This window comes from Cyprinus carpio, unplaced genomic scaffold (genome assembly GCF_018340385.1).
Source record: "Cyprinus carpio isolate SPL01 unplaced genomic scaffold, ASM1834038v1 S000000006, whole genome shotgun sequence".
Classification (NCBI taxonomy): Eukaryota; Metazoa; Chordata; class Actinopteri; order Cypriniformes; family Cyprinidae; genus Cyprinus; species Cyprinus carpio.
The window spans coordinates 534,330-560,541 of record NW_024872759.1 but is presented as its reverse complement, the minus strand read 5'-3'; the positions used below and the strand labels follow the sequence as shown (position 1 = coordinate 560,541).

Below are 26,212 nucleotides of genomic sequence, written 5' to 3'. Positions count from 1 at the left end.
TGATTTACAATATTTTTAAATGTCATAAAATAAATAAAATAAAAAAAGAAATTCAGTGAATGCGTTAAATGAACTCCGCCCATTTTCTCCAAAATAAAATAAACACAATTTCTCTGAAAAAAAAAAAACAAAACAAAAATAGCCTCTCCAAATCTGCCTATTCAGTGAATATTTGAATGTTTCCGCCTAGCATTTGCGGCTCTGTGATTGGTGGTCCAGCTATGAAATTACAGCTGGCCAAGCAATAGTAAATCAATGGGAGAGTAATTTCGAATGACAAAAAAAATTGACCAATCATATATTTTATCTAAATGGGCGGGCCTTGTTATCACTAACTTTATGACAAGTTACGCCTGCTTTGGGATCTCTGTCAGAAAAAAAAAATACACTGATAAACTAACTAGCTGTTATTCATGTCAAGATGGAAGCCACAAAAAATGTAAGTGAGGACATTTACTAGTCCACTGTGCCAATAATATTTATTATAAACACTGTTTGTTTGTCTTGAGGTGTATGTCACTAATTTGCTGTAATTGCTGTCATGGTGTATGTCTTAAAAACACATTACATTTGTTTAAAAAAACTTGTCTTTCTCTTTATTTCTTCCCTTTCTAGCTTGTACTCATTTGAACAATACCTAAAACTTGGTATTACAAGCACTTCCTGTGTCTTTTTGCCTCTTTAAGAAGAATCACTTCATGTATTCCCCAATTGTAAGTTGCTTTGGATAAAAGCATCTGCAAAATGACTAAATGTAAATGTTATTTAAATTTGACAGTTGAGAGAGGACGCAGCTTTCCTGCAAGTGGGCGTGGTTTCAGCGCCGCCAAAGTTTAAGAGCAGAGAATATTGCTTATTTTTCCAAGATTTTGATAACTTTATTTACTTGTTATTTTTTCATCATTTAAATTTTGCTGGGTGGTTAATAACAATTTTTTTCTGTGGTGTGACAAACTCAGAACACATTTTTAGGCTCTCCCCTCACACATGGACATGATCATGTATGAACACAATAACTTTCACATTTACCAGCATTAATTAGCTCACAATGACTCACATGAATATTATAAATTGACTAATACATTTGTAAAACTAGCAGGGATGAATTAGCATAGTCACATAATGTTACGTAGCACATGGCTCGATAATACAGGGAACAACGAACATCAGAACTCAGTAAACATAATTAGATTAACTCACTAATATAAGATGCACGGGAGCACAATTTACAACCAATCTAAGGTTGGTAACAGCAATGCTATTCATCTCCAGTGCCTGTGTATATTACAAACTGTTATCAGCAGCAGGGGATGCAACATGCTGCTCTCTCCGTGCTGAAGTGCTTCAAAGACTTTAAATATACCAGAGATGGTGTGCTCCTATTACTTAAGAATGGGAGAAAGTGAAACACGCAATATGGCAGAATAGTCCCGCATTTTCAATAAAAGAGCCAATCACCAATTGATAAAGTCATCACGTCACTGCAGCTGTCATTAGAAACTCCAGTTGCTATAGAAACAGTCAGCGTTTTAAGACATGTGCTAGGACTGCGCATCCGCCATTGGCTGGCCTGAAAAATAAGCTTTTGTAATGCAATTGGAGCGTAAGAAACAACATTTATGAGGCAGTTGCTGTCAGATTCAAATATGAAATTAAATTGTAAGGTTGGTGAAAAAAGATAGGAGCTGCACTTGCATGCCAGAGAAGCATTTCAAAGATAGCTGCCAAGTGAAATGACTTTTCTTAAAGGGACTTTAATTCCAAGAACATAAAGAATGGACTTTTGTTCTTGTGGAGACCAGTCTTGCCAGGTGTTGAAAACTTTTTCCTAGACCAGGAGACGTTGGGATATTTTTCATACAGAAGTTACTCTTTATTACTCTTTATTGTGTGTCGCTGCAGTCATCCAAGTCTAACTAGTCATTGATACATTGTGGTTTATATACATTTCAAGGGGGAGGGATACATAGAGGTGGAGACAATTTAAACAAAGCATGCAAATGCAGTACAGGAATCAGCCAGACACTGGCATTTTCCCAGCCTTGATCTCATTAGCATAACAAGTGTCATTCAAATGCATAGGTGCTAATCCAATCAGTCTTAAAAAGCCAAATGGCAAGAAAGAGCATAATGACAAAAGGTCATTATCTCAGACACCTGGGCTTCCTGATTTGATCCTTTTTTTACCTTAAATAATGTAAAACACACTGTACATAACTTTTTTCAGTTTATATACTATTACATTGGAACCTAGATTTAACATTTTATAAAATTGTTATTCCACACAGGCTACCTTGAAAGAATGAATTCGGGAGGACGTGAGAACACAGAACACATCCAATGAAAATTGAGCAGATTCATTTATGATGATATTAATTCTGCTACAGTTACTACTGGCAGCTGATATAAACAATTATAATTTATTTTAATTAATTGCAATTATTTATATACATTTCCATTTTGAGCTAATTTGCTACATCCAAGTATTGATAAAATATTCAAATTAAAACAAATAATAACTTATATACCTATATACATATATAAATAATACAGAAGCACATGAAAGAGTTACATAATTTTATGGGCCAATACATGTAAGCTGCCCTTCTGTTTCTTTAAAACATGAGCCCTGTCATATTCAGTGATTGTTTCCTCAGACATCGCACTATGACTGAAATACATACTGAACGGAACATCAAAACATGGCCAGAAGTGCAAACTACGCCTCTCGGCTGGATAAAGGAAACCAGCGTCTCACTAGAACAGTTGTGATGGATGAAGATCACAATCAAAGTAATATCGACTGCATTCAGGAGTTGTACAGTAAGCACGTTTGAGTCTGTTATAATGATGCACAAACAAACCATTTATGTGTACTCTCAACACACTGACTTTCTCGGCACATTGTATTAATGCACAGACACATTTCAGTATATTTGGATTTTTTCCACACACCTTCAGGATAATGGTATGATTTGTCACTGTGTATAAATCTACTACTACAGCACACAGATCTATTCAGAATTACTAAAGGAGACAGTCAAATCAAGGTGATTGATTTAGTTTTTTTTAGGCATCTCCGTGTGATCCTGATCGGTATCACAACTTGCCTAAAATGTAAACAAACTCTTTGTTGTTGCACTCTATACATACTATACACTGTGAATTTGAGTTTTTTTTTCTTAACATTCCTTAACAGTCCTTTTATCAGGGGTGTCCAAAGTCCGGTCCGGGGGCCAGTCATGGCCCAGAGTTTGACTCCTAACCCTAAGGTTGTGGGCTTTGAGTCTCGGGCTGGAAATACCACGACTGAGGTGCCCTTGAGCAAGGCACCCAACCCCCAACTGCTCCCCAGGCACAGCAGCATAAATGGCTGCCCACTGCTCTGGGTGTGTGTTCACTGCTGTGTGTGTACACTTTGGATGGGTTAAATGCAGAGCACAAATTCTGAGTATAGGTCACCATACTTGGGTGTATGTCACGTCACTTCACTTCATATTTTATATGTGACCCAACCATGCATTATTTACAAATCTTGCAGTTTTGCAATAATACTAGATTTTACACCAATTATAGCAGTAAACTATGAATTAGTGACTATTAACAGTTGTTAAAGATCACCATGGCCACATAAAAAAGAACTAGATGAGGAGGGCTGTCGATTTTATGAGCACTGGAAATCAGAATATTTTTCATAGAGAATCATAACTGCATTGTTCTCTCATTTCCTCTTTACATATTTTTCAAAGTTAAGGCTGGCATAAAAGTTGCCTTTCTTCCCTATTTTGGCATATATCCAACTAAAATGGCTTCTGGAACAAGAAAATCTGTTACTCTGTGTCTACACCATATTTCAGTCAGGTGTGAGCACTACATCTCATTTTTGTTCACAGGTTTTTAATCTCACACAGAGACACTGAGGAACCATAAACCCCAAACCCAGCAAAGACAGACTCTGTGAATGTGGAGGTGAATGTGTGTAAGTGTGTGAGTGTCTGTGGGTCAGAGATGCTGTAGAAAGACAGAGTGCCGGCCAAGACGTCCACATACACTCCTACTCTCTTAGAGAAGCCTGAAGAGATATGGATATCAGTTCTCTTATTATTGTGAAAGACAGCGAATCGGTTATCAGAGCACTCCAGACTCCAGGACTTCTCACTAGATTCAAACCGACAGTCATAACTTCCTTTTCTGCTTATTCCTTTATATGTCACTGATATAACTCCACATCCACTCCATTCAGCCTCCCAGTAACAGCGGTCAGACAGACTCTCTCGACACAAAACCTGAAGACACTCATCAAATCTGTCTGGATGATCAGGATATGACTGATACTCTTCCACAAGTGTCACCTTTCTGTTATTCTCAGACAGAATGAGACGAGTGTTTGCTGTGTTTGGATCCAGTGTGAGAAAACGGGCATCTGAACACAAGAAGAATTACATTTTTAATACAACAACAAATCTCTAAAGGGGTGTGTGGGGGTGTATGTGTGTAGACATACATTTGTGTAGACCTGCTGAAAGCCGAAACTCTCCTCCATGATCCACACTATAAAAAAACACAGTTTCACATTTTGCACATTTAACATTATTATGAGTAAAATATAAAAAAAGAAATAAAAACAACTAAATATCTCTCTCATGCACCAGTTATACACATTCATGACAACACATTCAAATGTTAATCAGAGTACAAATTTACCCTACAAAATCCACCAGCCTTTAATTTTTTTGGTTAAAGCTGCCTGATGAATTTTGATGTGATGTTAAAATAAAAAAGAGAAATTGACTTAAGTCTTTAAGTCTGTTGTAACACACGATACAAACACGTCCATGCGATTACCATCCTACTGAATAAGAAAGGGAATTTGTCAAAAAATATGACTACAAGAAGAGGTTACAACACTTAAGACAATCATTTTATTATTTTATTTACAATTATTCTATTACTTAGAGCTTGAAAGTACCTAAAACAACTGATGTCAATTTGATGTATTTAGGCATCTGTTTTTTTTGTTTTTTTTTTTATTATCATGCTACAGTAGGTGGCCAACCAAAATGATCGTTCTGCCGCCACAACCTCATCTACAAAGTACATTTGCAGCTTTTGACCGCTGAGTGCCACTTTAACCACAAGTTATCAAACAAGCACATCAAAGCACATTTTCGCAAATAGCCGTCACCTTTGCCTCACCAATGTGTTACATTTGAGGCTGCAGTCAGGGAAAATTAAAGAAAAACACTGTAGTTAAAATATTATATATTCACAGATGAAAGTTTATTACTTGAAGTTATGTGCATTTCTTAGAACGAATTCAAGCAGAATAAATGTCAAGCCTATGAGCCTGTGCTCAGTATTACACCATATTTTAGATTTGACACATTTAAAAAGTGTGCAGTATTATTTATATAATGTGAATTATGTGTTATATTATTTTAAAAAGAGGATTAAAGAGGTAGCCTATTTTAGTGAGCTAGGTTACATGGATTAATATGCAAAATGTCAATACATTCTCACATATTAGGCCTATATTTTAATTTATTATTTTAAAATTCCTTCAAAAAAACAGCATGCATTTTTGTCACGCACTAATTTGTTTTTCGTTAACTGTCCTTTATTTTGACAGATAACTTCTTGGGAAAAAGATATCTGTCTGTACACTGATTAAGAAATGATTAAGAAATTGTTGCGTGTTTTATAAATTATTTTCTTTATTTTAGCAAAACGTGAGGCACTGTATAATTTCGCTCCCATGTTTTAGGCCTAATTAAAACAAGAAACGAATGAATTAAGCCTGCACGATTTAGCTAAATCATTGAAGCTCTAAAGAATGGACTGATTAATAAAACCTCCCCACGTTTAAACTCAAGTTCTCTCATTATAATCAACAAAATGCACACAATGTAAAAAAAAGAGCTTCATTAATTGACAACTTCAGTGATTTTAAAGGGAGCCTTCTTTACCTTTTGGTTTCATATAATTTGAGTAAATAAATAAATAAATAAATTGGAGCCGCATTTAAATGCAGGTGTGTAAAATATCAGAGTGCAAGATTTGCGCGACGCGCATGATGCTGAGTGTGACGCGCAGCATTAATTCTTATTTGTCTACATATTTTATCTTCATTACAAATCTTGTTTGGTTTTATTTTGGATAATTGCATGTAAAAATTATTTACTTTGTAATGCATATGCAAAATGTGAATTATTATTCATATTCAAGTGTTTGTGCGAAAATTATTAATGCGCATACAAGACAGGGAGGCGCCCTCTCGATCACTTGAATTTCTTCCTGATAATGAAATAACTTAAAATTGGGGTGTCTCACATACATGAGGAATATATCTACAGAAAGCTTGAAATGTCTACTTTTAAATTAATCAATTCAGAAAGAAAGCATTATGTAATCTTTGAAGGTTGCATTTCTCTTTAAAGGTACGTCCATGTGGAGAGAGCCAGCACTGTGAATTTCATCTTGCAGCCGACAAGAAAACATTTGTTTATTAATAAATAACTAAAATGTCTCCTTTTTCACAATTATTAAGCTACTTCTGCCTGTGCCTTGTGGCAAACTTAATGCATGTGCTTGAGTGCGGAATATATTAAGGCTGGATTATAGATATAAATTAAATATAAACCTGCCATTAGTTGAAGAGTGACAAAAGAACGACTATTAGCCTAACTAGAAAAATCTTACATGGGGGCAGACCTATTAAATACCCTCTAGACATTTCTATTAAAGTTTTTAAAACATTTATATGCATTTGCATAAGTTCTGCTTTCAAAACGGTCCGTAATGGAGAGATACCTTAACATTGGTTTTCCTCTGAAACACAAAAACGAAAATTGAAATAAAATTGATATTTTATGTTTTGAGAATGGCCAACCCTTCTCTGCAGATATTGTTGCTTCTGGTTTGTGCATTGTAAATCACAGAAAGTCTACAAAATATGTCTCCCAAAACTGTTTTTTTGTCACGTCTATAACGCATGTGTATTTCCCAAGTATAAAATAGCCCATAAAACTTGTTCATAGACGGATATTTACTGATGTCTGCTCTGTTTGGGATTTAGAAAAACATAAAGAGATGGTTCATTATATTGGTAATGAATAGGCTACATTCTGTGAGAATTTATATTTCACACTCTAAAAAATATTGTATGGACGCATAATTATTTTTTTTAGTTAAGGCAACTGCATCTTTTTTTTTTTTTGAGTTAAGGCAACTTCTTCTGAAATTAAGTTGTAATAACTAATAAACTATATTGCGTTAGTAGTCAACATTTTAAGTGGATCAAAACCTTTCTTGAAAGTTGTCCTAAAACCAAAATGACGAGGCATCTGTCCTATCTAAACCTGCTCTGCAAGTTTGAAACCCTCATAAGACACTGTCCATATGAAAGAGCAAGAAATTCACACCTTTTTTTCGACCCCCACAAGCTATACAGAACTACCCCCAAAACATGCCTGGGGTTGAAACATGCCTACACTCAAAGGCAGCCGTATTCTTTTTATTCATTATTTTCTCACAGCCCATATTATTATTTTCACAAGACCACAATAATAACAAATTATCAATTGATAATAAATCACTATTTTTACGAAAATCATTGTTATTTGTGAACGTAGGCCTTTGCCAAGCGGAATCCTCCGTCAGCTGCTCCCGCCTCACAGCGAGTGTGACTCCACTAACCACTAACGACTGACCCAGCTTCACTGTCCGCGGTTTGATTTAAAAAAAATCAGTTTAAAGCGAATACAACTTATTGATCATGAGCCCAACATTTAGCAATGCAGGAAAACATTCAGCCTACCAGAAGGAAGACGTATTTCATTGTAAGTTCATGCTGTTAAATAGAGAGTAAAAAAAAAAAAAAAAACTAGTGAAGGCTATTCTTAAACTTGGACCTCATTATATTGAAGTACAAATCCAAACACCAGAAGCAACCTACACCCTCTAAGTGTTCTTTCATTGAAAAGTATGCATTTTATCACAGGCTATATGGTTGAAATAATATTTTAGTAGAAAACTTTAAGTGCCAAAAAATTCTTTATTGACTAACGTTTCATAGACCTTCAGTTGTTATGCTTTAAAATTCCATGCCATTTGTAATTTCACAATATTTTCACCACCTAAATTACTACCCCAATTCTATAATGGTAAAATTTACTCATGCCGATGCCATTTTTTTATGACTTTTTTTTATTTTTTTACTTTTTTTTTTTTAGAATAATTGTAGCCTACATAAATGGGTGAAGCAAAACAAATATGATAACTTTTTAACTGAAGGCAGATATAGGCCTATACTATTAAAAATATATTATCATTACAAATATTTGGATCGTCCCTTATTCTGTACCATATTTTCTACAAGAATAAACATTATAAATAAAGAATAAAAGAAATAATCTCAATTAGCCCTTATTTTCCATTTCTGAAGTTAACTGGCAACTCTAATGATGATGTAATTATCTTTTGACTCCCCTGGCAGTGGCACCTTGCTCAAAAAAAACCCAAAAAAATTCTTCAGTTATAGGAGATATGCGAGCGAATAATAGATTTAAAAAAGAAAAAAAACTGGGTTCTTGGTTTCGGAAAACGAATAAAGCTCGTAAAAAATTATATGATGAAAAAGTCATGCTAACATATTATTAATTCATATAAATAATTTAAGCAATTAAAACCTTTTTTATACTAGATTCAACCTGAATTTCAATACTATTAAACTGACTTTAAAATCCCAAAGAGTTTATAAATTGAAACGGTAAAATGTCACAGTGCATGTTAGCCTAAATTAACTTGTATCTTATAGTATCCGAAGACCTTGATTGCATGTTAGCATGAAACTAACAGTATAATTAGATTTTTTTTTAAAATGAATAATTCCTGTATAAAATGGGACAGCAACCTTTATATCAAACATTTAGAAATCATCCACAGCTGAGCAACACGGGAGGCATGCATGAAGTGAATGCGCATGCACAAAGTCATTTTCAGATGCAATGAAAAAAAAAAAAACCTGGATGAAACCATACATAAAACTTGTAAATTCCAGACGTATGGAACCTGAAGATTTTTTATTTTATTTTTTAACCAAGAATGAATTGAAATTGAAAACATTTAGCTTTTAATCCGTGTATATATACATATATATATATATATATATATATATATATATATATATATATATATAATAGGCCTATATATATAATATATATATATATATATATATATATATATAATATATATATATATATATATATAGGCCTATTATGTAATGACTGTTTAATAACAATAGCATGCATAAGAGGCTTTGTGTAAAGGTCTTTCTTAAAATTTTTGATGCGTAGACTGTAACCTAAGACTATCCCACTTTTTGAAATTAACTCACTGTAAATTTCCTAATGATTTTTAAGGATGTTACAATGTTACATTATAATGTTATTGTTACAAATATTAACAAACAACATTTTACAATTACATTCAGTTCGCAAATCCGTCCCTTTGCGCCACCTGGCGGTAATTTTGCAAATGATATTAACACGTGACTGACTTGCAGTTAATGCCATGGCCCTGCGGCGGCGGTACACGTGGCGGTATTACCCATTCTGGTTGTCCACCTACTATATATACAGGACTATTTATTATTACAACTTAAAAAAAATAGTGTTCCTGTGGCTCAGTGGTAGAGCATTGTGTTAAAAGCGCAAAGGTTGTGGGTTCAATTCCCAGGGAACACATGTTAGGTAAAAAATGTTAGCCTGAATGCACTGTAAAACTCATTAAAGACATTATCTGTGTATCAATTGATGAATGACATTATCAGTTAACAACATAGACTAGATTAGGCCCAGACTCTGTTCCTAAGTATATATTGTAATTATTTTAACCCACAGTAACACATTTTAACCGTGTGCTGCATGTCTTTTTAAAAACAAGCTAAAAAATAAATTAAGTTTGTGAGAGGAAAAAATATATAAGTCATGTATAAGTTGCATTTTATTACAATCAGAAATAATAACGGCAGGCCTAATAATGTTATAGGCTAATGTACCAACAGGGTATTTTTAGTTCCCTTCACTTTACAACAAATCCTTTCAATTTAACAAATTTATCAGAACAGAACAAGAATTTAAAAAAATATATAATTCTAATGGATAAATATAATAAAAAAAAAAAACAACAAAAAATATAATAAAAATAACACATTTGAAGCTTAACTATAATAATTTAAAGCGAAACATAAGGTAAGGTTGGGCTCTCTCATTCTCTCATTTGGGACAAATCCAAACGTTTCCATATTCGTGATGTTGCCCATTTGAAGCTTAACTATTATTCATTAGGTAAAATTGGCCTTGTAGTTCACGCGTGTTTCAGTATCGACGAAAAAAAATCATAATTAGCAAAAATATGCCAGTGGACCACTGCTCGCGCCGAATGGCACGGTGAATGACTACTGTTTCCAATGAATATGTGCGCGTGAGGCACCAGCGCGATCAAACAGCTGAAACAGATAATACTCAATTTTTGGTCACACAGTTAAGGCAGAATTTGAAAATGCAAACTGTTACCAGTTTGAAAAATCAAGAATAATAACAGAGTTAATAAGAATTATTTGTAAATGCTGGACCGTTCTCATTTCGCTCTGCATATGGAACCTGAAGATTTTTTATTTTATTTTTTAACCAAGAATGAAGTGAAATTAAAACATTTAGCTTTTAATCCGTGTATATATATATATATATAATATATATATATATTATATATATATATATATATATATATATATATATATATATATAATAGGCCTATATATATATATATATATATATATATATATATATATATATATATATAGGCCTATTATGTAATGACTGTTTTTTAATAACAATAGCATGCATAAGAGCCTTCGTGTAAAGGTCTTTCTTAAAATTTTTGATGCGTAGACTGTAACCTAAGACTATCCCACTTTTTGAAATTAACTCACTGTAAATTTCCTAATGATTTTTAAGGATGTTACAATGTTATATTATAATGTTATTGTTACAAAATATTAACAAAACAACATTTTACAATTACATTCAGTTCGCAATCCGTCCCTTTGCGCCACCTGGCGGTAATTTTGCAAATGATATTAACACGTGACTGACTTGCAGTTAATGCCATGGCCCTGCAGCGGCGGTACACGTGGCGGTATTACCCATTCTGGTTGTCCACCTACTATATATACAGGACTATTTATTATTACAACTTGTTTGTCCCATTATGTCAGAAAGCCCCTGTCATTCAACTGGAGATTCAGCTGGCTTTTTATCAAGGAAGTCAGCAGTTATTATATATTTCATCTGTCAGCATGCCACAGTATGGGTCAGCCTCGCTAAGGATGAGCTGTTTTGTTGTATCTGGCTGACTGGAGTCTCTTTACCCGCAAGGTTTTAAACTGCTGCGTTGGCATGTGCTTTCTGTAAACAAGTGTGTTGTGAGATTAATGGAGCCACTTCGCCTGCTAGGGTGAACGCTACCATGGTTGTGTTTGTGTTTCATTTTTAAAACGTAAGGTGAGTATATTTATATTTTTAATTTGTGTGTATATATATATATATATATATATATATATATATATATATATATATATATAAAAAATAGGCATTTCATAACCAACAGCTAAAGAGGGGCTCTTTACCTGTAAAGGTAAAAGCTACAGAGTAGAGGAGAGCTGTTTGTGATTACAGCGTGGGAGTCTTATTGTAATGCTGACAAAGAGGCCTCTTCGTCTCTGGAGATGAAAGCTATCTAACGAATTTAAGTTTCCTTGTTTTATGATGCAAGAGGAGAACCCTCTGAGATGCCTGCAGGCAAAGAGCCACTTCGGGTCTGAACGGGATCCTCAGGAGGAAGGTGTCAAGCGTAAACAAGCTAGTAAATGCAAGCATTCATAAGGGGACATTAGTCAGCTTTAGAAGCAAATGCAAGGTATGCATTAGACCCTGAACACTTTGTTAGTGGCTCAGCAATGGGTGGCAGAACCTCAAGACTTGGGGATTTCATTGTCAAAATGTCCATGCTGCCACACTGAAGAGCTTTCAGGGGCAGCATCTGGAGTGTTAGGAAGGGATGAAAATGATGTGCCTTCAGAACCAGATGATATCTCTGAGTCATAAAAAGGGGATAGTGCTTCTGAGGCCTCAGAGGCTATTGCACTGGACCCTTCAAATAAAGCAGTGATTTCCAGAGCTTCTGAGTGTGCAAAACTGCTTTCCCAGGCTGCTTCAACATCAACCTCAATGTTTGATGGAGGCCCTCCATATCGTAAAACAGAGGGATGGCCAATACTTTCCGGACCCACATTTACTATGTTGACTGGGGCTATGGCCAGGACTGGAAGAGATGCTACACACCCTAACAAGCATGGTAGAATAATTGACAATCACCTGCAGAAAGCCTGCATCATGCTTCTGCCTTATTGGCAAGACTTGCATTCACAAACTGTCTCCTCTTGGTTTATTTAGAGACTTTGACAGAGGAGAAAAACATCCCAGAAGCCCAAGCCAGGATAATGGTGACTTCACCCAGCAGTGGTACAGGCAATTTAGCTTTGTTTCAGGAAAGCCAAATTAGATATTTTTCCCACACAGGAAACCACACACTGTCCCCTGTGGTATTTGATGGTTGGCCCCAGAGGGCCCCTAGGGGTGGATGCTCTAGCAAATGAATGGCCCCCAGTACTCCTGTATGTATTTCCTTTCCCACTTCTGCCTGCAGTCTTAGCCAAGGTGAGAATTTTGAAGCACTTTGCTGCTGGTGGCACCAGATTGGCCTTAACAGTAATGGACTTTAGACTGAATCGCTTTGCTGGGAGGGTCACCATGGTGTCTCCCTGTCAGACAGGACATGCTGTCTCAGGCCCAGGATCAGATCTCCCACCCAAATCCAGGGTGGTACAGGTTACATGTCTGGCCATGTCCCATCTCGGAGAAGCAGTTCTAGCCACTTTGCAGGCAGCCAAAGTCCCGTCTACATGGCAGCTTCATGCGTCTAGATGGGGGAGGTTTTCTAGATGGTGTCAGTCCATGGAGATAGACCCATTTTCATGTCAAATGGATTCTTTCCTGTCATTTCTCCTGTTCCTGCTGGAGACTGGAGTAACAGAATCAACCTTGAGAGGGTATGTAACTGCTATATCTGATCATCATGAAGGCTATGGAGGTTACACAGTTTCAACCTCTTGTCAGCCGTTATCTGAAGGGGGCTCACAGACTGTGTCCATCTCGAGCTCGGCTAATTCCATCATGGGATCTGGGTATTGTCTTGAAGGCTCTGACAGAACCTACTTTTGAACTGTTACATGAAGTAGGGATTGAATTTCCCACACTGAAGACTGCATTTATTCTGTCTGTTTCTTCAGTTAAGAGGGTAAGTGAAATCCATGCCTTCTCTGTGCACCCTGCGCGTTTAGGATTAGGAGAAGAAGGCCCATCTTTTTCTCTTCTTCCAAACCCCTCATTTCTGCCAAAAGTTCTGCCCCATTCCAGACCCTTGGTGCAAGAACCTTTCCATCCACCTCCTCACAATTCAGTGGAATCAGCCAGACTGCATCTAATCTGTCCAGTCAGGGCACTGAGAAGATACATTTCTTACACAACAGGAGTTAAGGCATACCGATCAGCTGTTTGTCTCTTATGGGCGACTCTGTGCAAGGCCATGCAGTGTCCAAGCAGAGGCTGGCAAAAAGAGTAGGCTGATAGAGCTAGCCTATCACAGCGCAGGGATGCCTCCTCCAAATGGAGTGGTTCGCCCACTCTACAAGAGGAGTGGATTAGTTTAGAGGGCCCTCTCTGGAGGAAGTGTGTGTTGCAGCTGCTTGGTCATCATCTATGACATTTACCAAATTCTATCATCTGAATGTTGCTACAACAGTCTCATTAACTGTCCTGCAAACAGCAGAAAAGATATGATCTGATGAACCCACTGATTTAACTGTAAATTACAGGAAAATGAATTAATGTTCTGTTAGCATGAATTGGTTTCCTTGAGTTTATTGCCCGTAGTCACTCGAGGAGCACTTGTCACTAGTTGGCTAAAGAGAAAGCGCCAGCTACTTTGCAGATGTATTTATAGACTGTGATTGCAAGCGGGGCGTGGTTAATTTGATATACTGTCTCCTGACAGCTTATCCTTAGTGAGACTGACCCATACTGTGGCGTGTCGACTTCATTCACAGAACTAGGTTACCTACGTAACCCCTCAGTTTACAAGGTGCACAAGACAAACCATTTATCTCTCTCTCACACACACACACACACACACACACACACACACACACACACACACACACACAAACACACAACAGTGTAACGATGACTCTTGCTCAACATACTTGAGTGCATCCAGTGAGCAGTTTGGATCCTCCAGTCTTTCAGAGAGTAGCTTGACTCCTGAATCTCCTGGATGATTTGTAGCTCAGATCCAGCTCTTTCAGGTGTGAGGGGTTTGAAGTCAGAGCTGAATACACATAACGACAGCCTTCCTCTGTCACCATACAGCCAGACAATCTACAAACACACACAGCAACATTTCAGATTACATTACTTTGTGAATCAATAAGTATCACAGAGTAATACAGCAGTTTATATGTGCAGCTGTTATTTTCTGCAGCGTCAATATGTTGTCAGAATACATCAGAGAAAAGAATCCATTTTATTTTCAAAAGTTCACAAGAACATTAATGTCCTGTTTTCATCTAGATGCATTAAGATACATTTGGATGAATTTTGATTAATTTAATTGGACAACATTAAATATATGTAAAAATTACAGTTTCTGTTTATTCATTATTCAGCTATAGTTTTATGTATTTCTTAAATAATACTTCTTGTGCTACTCTCCAGAGCCGCTACAGCAACAAAAGCATTTGGTTGTGCTAATGCAGCATTTCTCAAGCCATTTTTGATGTCTCCCCTATCTGATACACCATTTGAGGACCAGGTTGAGAAAACACTGTGCTAACTCACTGAAACCACTGGTGTGTGTTGAACTTGCTTCTCCTGTTTCTGTGCTTCTGTTCAAAGCACCTGAGAGGTATGTTAACATTGGCCAGAATGTACACAAGTGTGAAGGTTAACTTTAAATTATATTCATACCAGTAAAATAGATGGCACAATGATTGATTACTGAGAAGAGACATGGTGAGATCACCTTTGGAAATAGCTCAAGTTTGTCAACTCTAGAGTAGATCTGATTTTCAAAGGTCCATATTTATTAATGGAGAAATGTTTAGGTATGGAGACGTTGTAAATGGAAGGTGCATGTATAATAGATTATATATATGTGGCAGAGCATTCATTGCCTTTTTATCTTACTGTTTCATGTCATTGTATGGCTGAAAAAATGGCTTAATTTTTACTGTGTTCATAAATACCTCAGTATATTTAGTTGACAGTAAAGATTTCTTCAGTCCAAACAGAGAGCAGCTTCACTCCAGAATACTTCAGGTCATTGTTACTCAGGTCCAGCTCTCTCAGGCAGGAGTTTGATGACTGTAGAGCTAAAGACAAACCTTCACAGCACTGACCAGTGAGATTACAGATGACCGATCTAAACAGAACAACAAAGCGGTATTTGACTCTTTTCATTTAAATGTTCTGACTGACATTATCACTTCTGCTTTTAGGATCGGTTTGAATCAATTGAAGATTGGGTGAGTCATTATTGATAACATACATGTGTGAGTTTCAATCATGACAACTCTCAAAAGTAGTTTAGCATGGTAATGGTTATGACACTGATAATATATTTGGTCTTGGCAGAAGAGATCTACAACACTGCTGCAGCTGTTGGATATTGCTGCTGCTGCAGTATTAGGACAGAGAAACTTGTTTCTCCCAATATATCAACAGACAAGCTGCTTTGATCATGCAAGACATACATCCCCAAACATGGAATGGCAGTAGACAGGACAGGACAGAACAAACATAGCCTGCCCAAAAACAAGCAGATCTACTGCCAAGACATATGTACTCCAACATGTGTTTGCCATGGATCAACAATTGACAGTTGACTTGCCAATGCAATCTAGACCCTGTCCAGGGTCCTGAAGGCTGCGAGCCTATTGCTTACAGCACTCCAGCCTGTCTTGGATGGATGCATTTGTTGTGACAACAATACATCTTTAGACCTGTTCTAAGGGACCCCCAACCCCAGAAACCCCACATCTATCCAAGGACTAAATGTGTGCAGCTGCGCCATGCCCATCTCAGGACTAAGAAATACAAACTGCGTGATGTGGAAAAGAATAAAGGCTATTATTTTATTTTATGTATCTTTATTTAACCAGGAAGTCTCATTGAGATGAAAATCTCTTTTACAAGAGAGATCTGGCCAAAGTAGCAGCCATAAAATGAAACATTTTAAACATTTTAAAATACAGTAAGTACACAGAACAATATTGAAACATAATATCCATAATAAAATCACAAGCCTCCATTACCACTCTTTTTACGATGCCATTACCGGTTATAAAAACAGTTCTTTGCACATTAGTAATGACCCCTTTTTTTTCTTTTTTTTTGCTTTGATGACCAGAATAATAGAATTGGAGTTCTGACTCTTGTTATTATGAAGTGCTTCGAGAGACTCAGATCTACTGATGATACTGTCTCAGTTGCACTTCATATAGCTTTAACATATTTGGAGCAGCCAAAGAGTTATGTTAGGGTGTTTTATCATTAATGTTGGTTCTGCTTTTAACACTATCATTCCTCTTAATATTGTATTTAAACTGAACAATCTGGAAATAGACATGGACCTTTACTCATGGATTATGGACATTCTGACTAATAGACCCCCCCCCCATAATTCCCTGGGAGAAATAAAAGTAGACACAATTGAGAAATGATAAATATTTGAGAGAAAAGGAGTCAAAACTGAGAATGTGGTGAAAGAAACAGAATAACTAGCATTATACATTTAAAAAATAGCATTACTCATTTCAGAATATAAATGGATACTGGCTTAAATTTATCTTCAATGCCCAGCATTGTATATGCAGCAATCAAAAAATTAGATTTCTGTAACATCTCAAATATTTCTTAGACAGAAATTCATTTTCTTTAACATCAAATGGAGATTTTTTTGCTACATTCTCTTGCTTCTCACACTTGTCTCCTGAGAAAAAATTCTAACACTTTCACAATGGTCTCCTTTAAAGTTTTAGAAGAGATCTCATCATCTTCACACACTGTGCTCAGACAAATGTGAGAGATCCAAAGTTTCAAACAAGATCTCAAGAATATCACACACTGTGCTAAGATTTTTTCTCCTAAACTAAAGACTCTAGAGGAGACAAATATGAGACCACCAAAGTTTAGAAGAAATCTCAATAACATCACACACTCTGCTCAGATCTTCCTCCTAAAGTAAAGACTCATGTGGTCTCACATTTGTCTTCTTTAAAGTTTATAAGAGCTCTCAATAACGTCACAAAACATGCTCAGATTTTTTTCCTAATCTAAGGACTCTGGTGGTCTCATATTTATGTCCTCTAAAGTTTGAAACAAGATCTCAGTAGCATCACATACTGTGCTCAATTTTGTCTTCTAAACGAAAGACTCTGGAACGTCTCTGTTCTGACGGAAGTGATTCAAATCCGCTTGGGCCAAGGCAGAAGTCTAGCCAGGGAAACAGGGACTCTATCAGGCTATACCGTGGACCTATACGCATGTATCTTATGAGTATCGCTTATGTCTTAGATATGGACCCCATTCCTTCACCGTTTCTCACGGATTCATCATCAAAGCGCCTGGCGCTGGGACGTTACGATGCGTCCTCTGGTGCCTCAGGGTGATGGAGGATCTCAACAGGGTCTACAGTATGGACACTCTGGAGCAGTTTGTTTAGCAAGCCGACGCACTAACCGGCCGGCACCTCTCGGTGCCACTAACCGTTTGAGGTGATGAAACACAGGAGGATACCCCGCTCTAACAACAGAAGGCTATAAGAACCTAGCAAAACATGTTAGGGAGTCACCCAGCCCGCAGCTCTCACAAATATCCTGTCTAGCGAGGTCAACCCACGAGCCAGTGCGCCCAGGAAGATGCAACACTTCTAGTTTAGTGAGCTTGCAACCTGAACAGGCAGGGCACACACTGTGCTCTGATAAGCCAGGGTTGTGGCATCCAACAATCCAGTGGGCCATCCTCTGCTTAGAGACGCGGCATTCCCCTTCTGCCGGCCTCAGTAACCAGACAAAGAGCTGGTCTGAGGTCCTGAAGCTTTGCTCTGTCCGTCTGGAGCATTGAGATGCTACGTTTTAGACCGGACACAAGTCAGGGCTGGGTCTGCCTCCTCTCAGGGGCAGTGCTTGCAGGTTCACACCACTTGGTCTTTGAAGGGTGTAAGTAGGAACCTTGGGCACATAGCCGGGCCAGCGGCCCTCAGGATTACCTGGGAGTCAGCCGGCCCAAACTCTAGGCACGACTTCGTCCAAACGAGAAAATGCCCCGTGCAGGGTTCCCTACCCTCTTGATTGGAGGCCATGTGCAAGACATGGAGCAGAGTTTTCATATGAACACGAAAACATAGCTCAGCTGAATGCAAAGGCTCAAATGGTCCCTGCTGTAGTGATTTTAGGGACTACAGTCAGGTCCCCAAGAAAGGTATAGAGGGGGGCCTGGGAAGGATTTAACCTCCTGGCCCTCTAAGAAACTTGATGGCGAAGGTTCATGCTTACCTAAAGGACCTTCCCATTCATGGGGTCGTAGTGCCCTTGGCAGCAATAGCAACAACATGAACTTTGGGGGTGGAGAGGAGCCAGCCTTCGCTCCTACCCTTGCTGCAGAAAGGAAAGCACAACCGCCAATCCTGGCATCTTCGGGGGGTCCTCTAGGTGAGAAGAACACCACTTTCGATGAACAGATTCTTCCACTTCAAGGCGTAAGCGCATCTCGGAGGATCGGTGCTTTTGCTGAAGTGATGGTGTTCACTACCTCCTGGAGTAGGTCACCTAGAACCTCCGCGTCCCATCCAGGGACCAGACATGGAGTTTCAAAGGTCTGGACGTGGGTGCCAAATGGTGCCCCATCTCTGAGTCAGTAGATCCTTCCCTTAGAGGAATCAGCCAAGGAGTGGCTGTCACGAGGAGCACTAGTTTGAGGAACCAGGTCCGAGTGGGTCAATACGGCGCCACTAGCAAGACTTGCTCCTCAAGTCCTTCGGGACTTTGCACAGTGTCTGTGCAAGAAAAGGCTCACTGGGGAAACGCATATTTGCGTGGGCGCTGCGGCCAACTGTGTGCCAGTAGCGTCCATGCCAGAGTGTCCCCTCGGTTGAGGGCAGTAGAACAACTGGCAGTGTGAGGTCTCTAGAGAAAGCAAACAGGTCTAACTGAGCCGCCTCTGAACTATCTCCAAATCAGCTGGCGACAGTCAGGGGATGGAGTAGCCATTCTCCCGGGTGATTGCTCGAGACAGCTCATCGGCTGTAACGGTTGAGCAGGCCCGGAATGTGAACACCACGAAAGTGACCTCAGAACCTTCCGACTCCAAAGGAGGAGGTGGCAGGCGCAGTTGCTGAACATGTGACAGGAGCGTTAGACCACCTTGTCAGTTGATGTCACGCAATGGTTGCTGTGTTGTCCGTTTGGACCAGCATGTGCTTGCCTGCATATCGCGAACTTTGAGACGGTTCAAGGCAAGGCACTGCTTGCTAACATCTCTAGGCAGTGATGTGCAACTGCAGCTGAGGGGCCCGTCCCAAACCCCTGAGACTGCATGCCGTTGTATGTGGCCCCCAGCCGGTGGTGGAGGAGGCATCCGTGGTAAACCACAGCATCTGCTCTAGGGGCACCCCCTGCCCAGAGAAACGCAAGATCTGACCACGGCGGGTGAGGGTTTTTGGGAACAAGGCGGTGTAACTTGGACCCGGGAGTGCCCCGCTTCCACGCCCACCTCGGGACTTCGCCATAAAGCCAGTGCTGGCGCCGGGTCTCATATGTAACAGGCGAGTGGTGTAAGTGCCGCTGCATCCGCCATATGCCCCAGGAGCCTCTGAAAAAGTTTCAGTGGGACCGCCTGTCCTGCCCATTGAAGGCGTATTCAAGCAGGCTAGCACCAACCGCTGCCACATCCTCTGATGAGGCGTGCTGTCTGTTCCGCTAACTGAATCCAACTCCATACCGAGAAAAGAGATCCTCTGCATCGGGCGTAGAGTTTGCTCTTTCCCCAGCTGACCCGAAGGGCTCCCAACAGGCTGAGGTGCTGGAGCACCAGGTCCCTGTGCTTGCGCAATCTGATCCCGAGATTGTGCTAGTATCAGCCAATCGACTAGATAGCTGAGAATGCTAACACCCTGCTCTCTGAGGAACAAAGAGCCACCTCCACGACTTTGTGGAAGACACAGGGGAGGCAGGACAGCCAGAAGGGCAGGAGGTTGTACTGATATGCCCGCCTCCTTCAAGCGCAAAACCGCAGAAAGAAAAAGTGTGGGCGCAGAAGGATCAATACATTAAAGTCACGCGCCCTTCAGGTCAATCACTGCAAAACCAATCTCGGGATACGGACGCACCGGAAGATGCGTTGCTTCGCGTCCAACATCTTGAATGGTATCCGATGAAGGACCCAGGTTCAAAAACTCGCAGATCCAAGATCGGTCGTAACCCACCACTTTTCTTGGGTACAATGAAGTAAGGGCTATAAAACCCCGTCTTCATATCGGCTGGAGGGACCGGCTCTATCGCATCCTTCGCCAGTAGGACTGCAGTCTCTATCCACAGAACAGGGGCATCGGACGCTTTCACTGTAGTGAAGCGGATACCGCTGAACTTGGGGGGGACGCAGGCTTAACTGCATCGTTAAGCCGGGGCTGTTGGTCCGCAGAAGCCAGCGAGACAGGCTTGGTAGTGCTGACCAGGTGCTTAGAAAAACCGTACAAGTGGGACCAGCAGAACCACAGCTATACCTGCAGTGGGGCAGCGAGGTGGAACACAGGGACCCAACTCAGGCGGCTTGTGAGCGGACCGGAGAGGGGTGTGAGTGTGGGGTGCAAGGCTCACCTGGTTCCACAGGTTGGCAGAGGGTGCGAGTAGGGCCTTCGTTGACGCCTCGAACCGCCCACTGCTGCCATCGAGCTTAAAGGAGGAGGATGAGTGAGGTCCGGTGCTTTGGCCACGTCTGCAACTCTCTGTGCCCTCCTGGGACCCAGAGATAGAGAAAACCTCTTGTTGAGATTTCCAGATTCTCCACCCGGCCCTCCTCCAGGGGAGGGAGAGGGAGGTGCTTTCACCATCCCCCAGAAAGCAGCTACCTCTCTCTGGGTGTAACGTCCTTGGGGCCTCTTGCTCTTCCGGCTCACCGCCAGGGTTGACGTGGGGCCAGGGCCGGGTGGGGAGCGATCCTGCCTCGCCCAGGCTCTACGGCTCCACTTGCTGGAGGCTGCTGCGGATGCGGGGGGGAGTGGACGATAGGGGAGGAGTGGACGCAGGGGGCCGCCCTCGGCGACGAGCAGGCTGGAGCGCTGCAACCTGCGGATGGGTGGTGGCAGCAGCTGCCCGCCGGGCAGAAGGTTGGACCGCCTCAGTCTGCTCCCATGCAGCTGAGAACTGCTGGGCCAGGTTCTCGACCACATCACAGAATTGAGGCCGGTCTGGGGGACACAGGGGCATTAAGGAAACCTGATCTTGTTGACGTCCCCTCATTTCAACCAGACCTCAGCCAGAGATGGTGCTCCTGGACCACAAGCGTGGACATCGCACGACCCAGAGAGCGCGCTGGTGACCTTATGTCGCTCGGGCTCGGACGCCGAGGTCAGTGGCGTTAAGGAACTGATCTTTGTCGACGTCCCTCATTTCAAATCCAGACTCAGCCAGAGATGGTGCTCCTGGACCACAAGCGTGGACATCGCATCGACCCAGAGAGCGCAGTGGTGACCTTTTGTCGCTCGGAGCGACGAGGGTCAGTGGCGGTTCGGGAGTTCTTTCAGAACTTTCTAGATCGTGATCACCCTCATGCAGGTCCTTCAGTGCCTTGGCCTTGTTGCACCTGCAGTAACGCCATAGCGTGTAAGGCGGAAGCAGCTTCCCCGCAAGTCATATAGGCTCTGCCTGTTAGACCAGACGAATGCCTATAGGCCCGGGAAGGAAGCACCGGGTCTCCCCGCTAGCAGGAGGCAGACTTAGGACACAATGCATCGCTATCCGCCCGCTCCCCCTGGGGGAATCACCGAATACCCCTTCGCTGCACTGCCATCGATGGTGGTGAGGGGAGGAGGAGCCCACTGGCCGGTTTCTGGCACAAGTAAAAAGAAGCCATCCACAACCTGGTGAGCTCGCTCATGCACTTCCGGGAATAAAGGCACCGGGGGTGGGGCGCTGAGAACTGATCATCCTGCCTTGAGGGGCTCGGGACGCAGTGGAGAGTTTCCACTTGAACCCTACCCTCTCTCGGGCGGCCCGGAAAAGCATAGCTGTCATCTCCGGATCCGATTCAGGTTTTGCCACCGTCCCGGGGGGCGGCAGCGCCGGCCGAATCTTCCTCGGACAGCTCTTCCTCCAATTCTGAGATCGACATCTGGTCGGGGGAGAGGCCAACTGGATACTGCTGGTACGCTCTTTGAAGAGAGAACCCAGCTGCGCGTCATGCGGTGCTCCACTGGATTGGAGGTGCAAGAGGAGTGATGGTCCCCAGAGGGTTGGTTACCCTGCGGGGTTTTGCCACCACTGTAATCCTCAAACTACCCGTGCTACTACTGGAAGTGGTTCTTGTCTGTTGGCCGCCAGAACGAGCACCAGATCGCGGGCAACGGGACTACGCACCCACCTGAAGGTAGCAGAGCCTGGTTCGCAGCTCGAGATGGTCATCTTCCGTGCAGTGGGAAAATGACTCATCCACGAAGGCCACCTCAGTGTGCTTGATGCCAAGACACGTGAGACAGTGACTGTGACCATCACCCATTGCCAGGTAACGACCACACCCAGAAACGCACGGGTGAATAAAACGGGTCATCCTTATATAGGATCGATCCGTCAGTTTCTTTACAAAGACACACCCGTGGAAGCTCTTTTAGAGAAATTTGCTCTTCAGGAAATGCTCTTTTAGTGCTGAGGCGCACGCACAGAGGAATTGGCCACTTGCAACACGACAGGGGGTAGTGCAGCCTGAAGTGCGGCAACCCACTCAATTCAGGAACGCACCACCGCTGAAGGCGCCGTCTCGCCAACACACGAAGCTTCCGAGAGCGCGTGCTGAACTCGTAGTTCACAGCAGACACAGTTTAGCAGAACTGCATACTAACGAATCTGGCTCCGAAGCAAAAAGCTGGTATGCATTGCACCTGCTGCCTTATTATACTCACGCTGTGATCAGCAGCAGCTGGATGCAATGGCTACATGCCAATGTGCATTGGCTCGTTTAGTTTACACTCAAAGTGATTGGTCTATCGAAGCGATATCCCAATTAGTCGGTCACCGACGTGACATCGAGTGATCGACTGAAATGGGAACTCTCACATTTCTAATCTTTAATTTCAGAAGTGATCTCAGTAGAAATATAAAATAACTCAAACATTTCTACCATATAATTTGTATTACTAATTAGTGTAGGGTTGAGTTATATGCCCATTTAATGTGCTTTTACCAAAAGCAAGCACTAAGATTATTGTTCCTGTAGTAAAAATTCTGTAAGTCAGTTTTTGATTAACCCTCTGGGGTCGAACAAATGGGGATACGCGTTTTGTGGCATCTGCTCCTGATAACACCAAAAAAATAACTTAAATTACACTTTCAGTTTTGATCGTACAGATAAGAGCAACACATCAATCAAATCTGAAAAGGGTCTACTTTTATTTGTATACAAACATAATAACAAAACTTTTTGCATTTACAAAATAAAGAAAACAAACAGGGTGCGCTGTCTGCAGCCTGGTCTGCATTTAGAAACGTATGTCATTAAAATATACCGTAACTCAGTCAAATGTACTCAACAGCGACACATGAGAGATATATCTATAGAAAGCTTCTTGACACGTTTACTTTTTAAACTAAGCAAGTCCTACCAAAAACAAGTATTCTGTGATAAAGTAATCCATAAAGAAAACAACGCAATGTCCCGCCTTTCACGTTCTCCCTTCATTATATCTAATGCAACCATGTCCACGCTACTGAGAACGCTATTGATATTATAATGTTCCACGTGAAGCTCACAGCAGTGTGTAAATGCCCATACCACAGAAAACAAGCAGCGAGACTGTTATTCAACTGTGTTATTCAAGGTTTTTTATTCATTCACCCTTTTTTATATTTTACTGTTCGGCTTCGCGATTGAAAGGAATAAAAACATAATTCACCCTTAAGAAGATGCACTGAGGATTACCTCAGGGATTTAAGTTTTGGATTTCCTCAGAAAAATAATGAAGTGCTAGATCTTGCAGAGATCATAAACATGAGTTAGTCTATTTTTTTATTATCTAATCTACTTTGTATTAGTTTTCACACAACATGTCTCACATTTTACTAGTAGACCTTTTTCCAAACTATAATTCCTGACTACTTGTATAATCAAAGTGAAACATTATGAAGTTTCATTCCATCATCTAAATGTTCTACAGTACTGCTAGTATCAGTGACCATCAAAAATAATGTTAATAAATGTAGTTTATCATTTAGTTTATTTGAGAGCACATAAACAATATACACTTTGGAAATGCTAGTTATGTGATTTTTCATTTATATATTTCAACATTACACAATACCAGTCAATCCAGTTTGCTAAAGCAGCAATATTGTTCAATATTTTTAGTATTTAAAATAACTGCTTTCTATTTGAATATATTTTAAAATTTAATTTATTCCTGTTGTCAAAGCTAAATTTTCAGCATCCAGTCTTACTCCAAGTGTAACAATATATACACTATACCATTCAAAAGCTTGGAGTCCGTATATATAGAAAATAAAACTTTTATTTAGCACACAAGTGATGATAAATACAATAATCATGTTACAAACTATGCTGTTCTTTTTTTTTTCATTCATCAAAAAAAAAACTGAACAAAATATTTGCAGCTCTTTTCAAAATTAATAATATAATAGTAATAATAAATGTTTTTTGAGTAGCAAATCAGAAATAAGAATGATTTCATGATAGGATCGTGTGACTGGAGTAATGATGCTAAAAATTCAGCTTTGAAAAGGTCTGCTTTGATTGTTCCTAATAAACTGTTTAACCGCACTCGCAAGTGAATCTCAAGTTATTTTGTGGGATAATTAAAATATATTCTAAATAAACTACAAACATAAAAATATATACATTTATTTTGTCCTCACATTCTTCCATTGTAACTCTTCCCTCTCGGTCACACACCTGACTGAAAGGCTTCATTATGCAGCTCATTATTGCGGGCCGTTGTCTTCTCAGGTGTAAATCACACTAATCAAACCCTCCATCTGTTGTAGGTGAACCAAAAACAACTGATAGCAGTTCCTGTGATATGTGTCGGGTCCCTGCTATAATAGCAGCAACATTCACAAATGTTTACCGAATAAGCGGGAACCCAGTGTGCCTGTAGCTTTCTCTATTTCTGTTTTATCAAGTGATAGAAAGTCTAAGACCTTTTCAAGCCGAAGGGCAAAATCATCTAATCTGCGGCCTATTATGCATCAAACTAAGATTGATGTAAAGACACAAAGCACTGCAAAGTTAGCATTTTTAAACATTCGCTCACTAAAAAAGAAATAATTTTAATCAATGACTTTATAACCACAAACAATCTGGATTTTATGTTTCTAAACGAAACATGGCTAGAAGACAGCTGCAGTGCAACAGTCCTAAAAAAAGTTAAAATAGTCATCAAAGAAGAGGATTTGGGATTTTGGGGCCCTGTGATCCAAAGCAGAGTTGTCTGTGAATTTTTCCACAAAAAAGCTAAATATGTCATCAGTTGAGCATAATTGGCACATAAATATTAACCTGTTAACCCGCACCTGGCCGCCCCTGCATGAATGGTCTTGTTGCACATGTCAATGTTTACGAATAGATTAAATGAAACAGGACAAAATTAATCTGACAAACTATATATCATTCTTAAAGAGCTAAGCCTCGAGCATCGACGACACGATCGCTGTTTTTCAATAGAAAGCTTATAAAGAATGTGATTGCGACCATTTGTGGAAAGCAGTAAACATCAAAAACCTGAAGATATCAAACGCAGTATTATCCGATTCATC

The 26,212-nt window shown here is 40.3% G+C and overlaps 1 non-coding gene and 1 pseudogene across 1 annotated transcript; one reads left to right on the top strand and one right to left on the bottom strand.

Moving 5' to 3' along the window:
- Positions 1 to 3,371: 3,371 nt before the first annotated feature.
- LOC109109200 overlaps positions 3,372 to 26,212 on the bottom strand; it is an 80,674-nt pseudogene continuing 57,833 nt past the window's right edge.
- trnaf-aaa lies at positions 9,670 to 9,743 on the top strand. Its single transcript has one exon. It is a non-coding gene; the product is annotated as a tRNA-Phe (tRNA).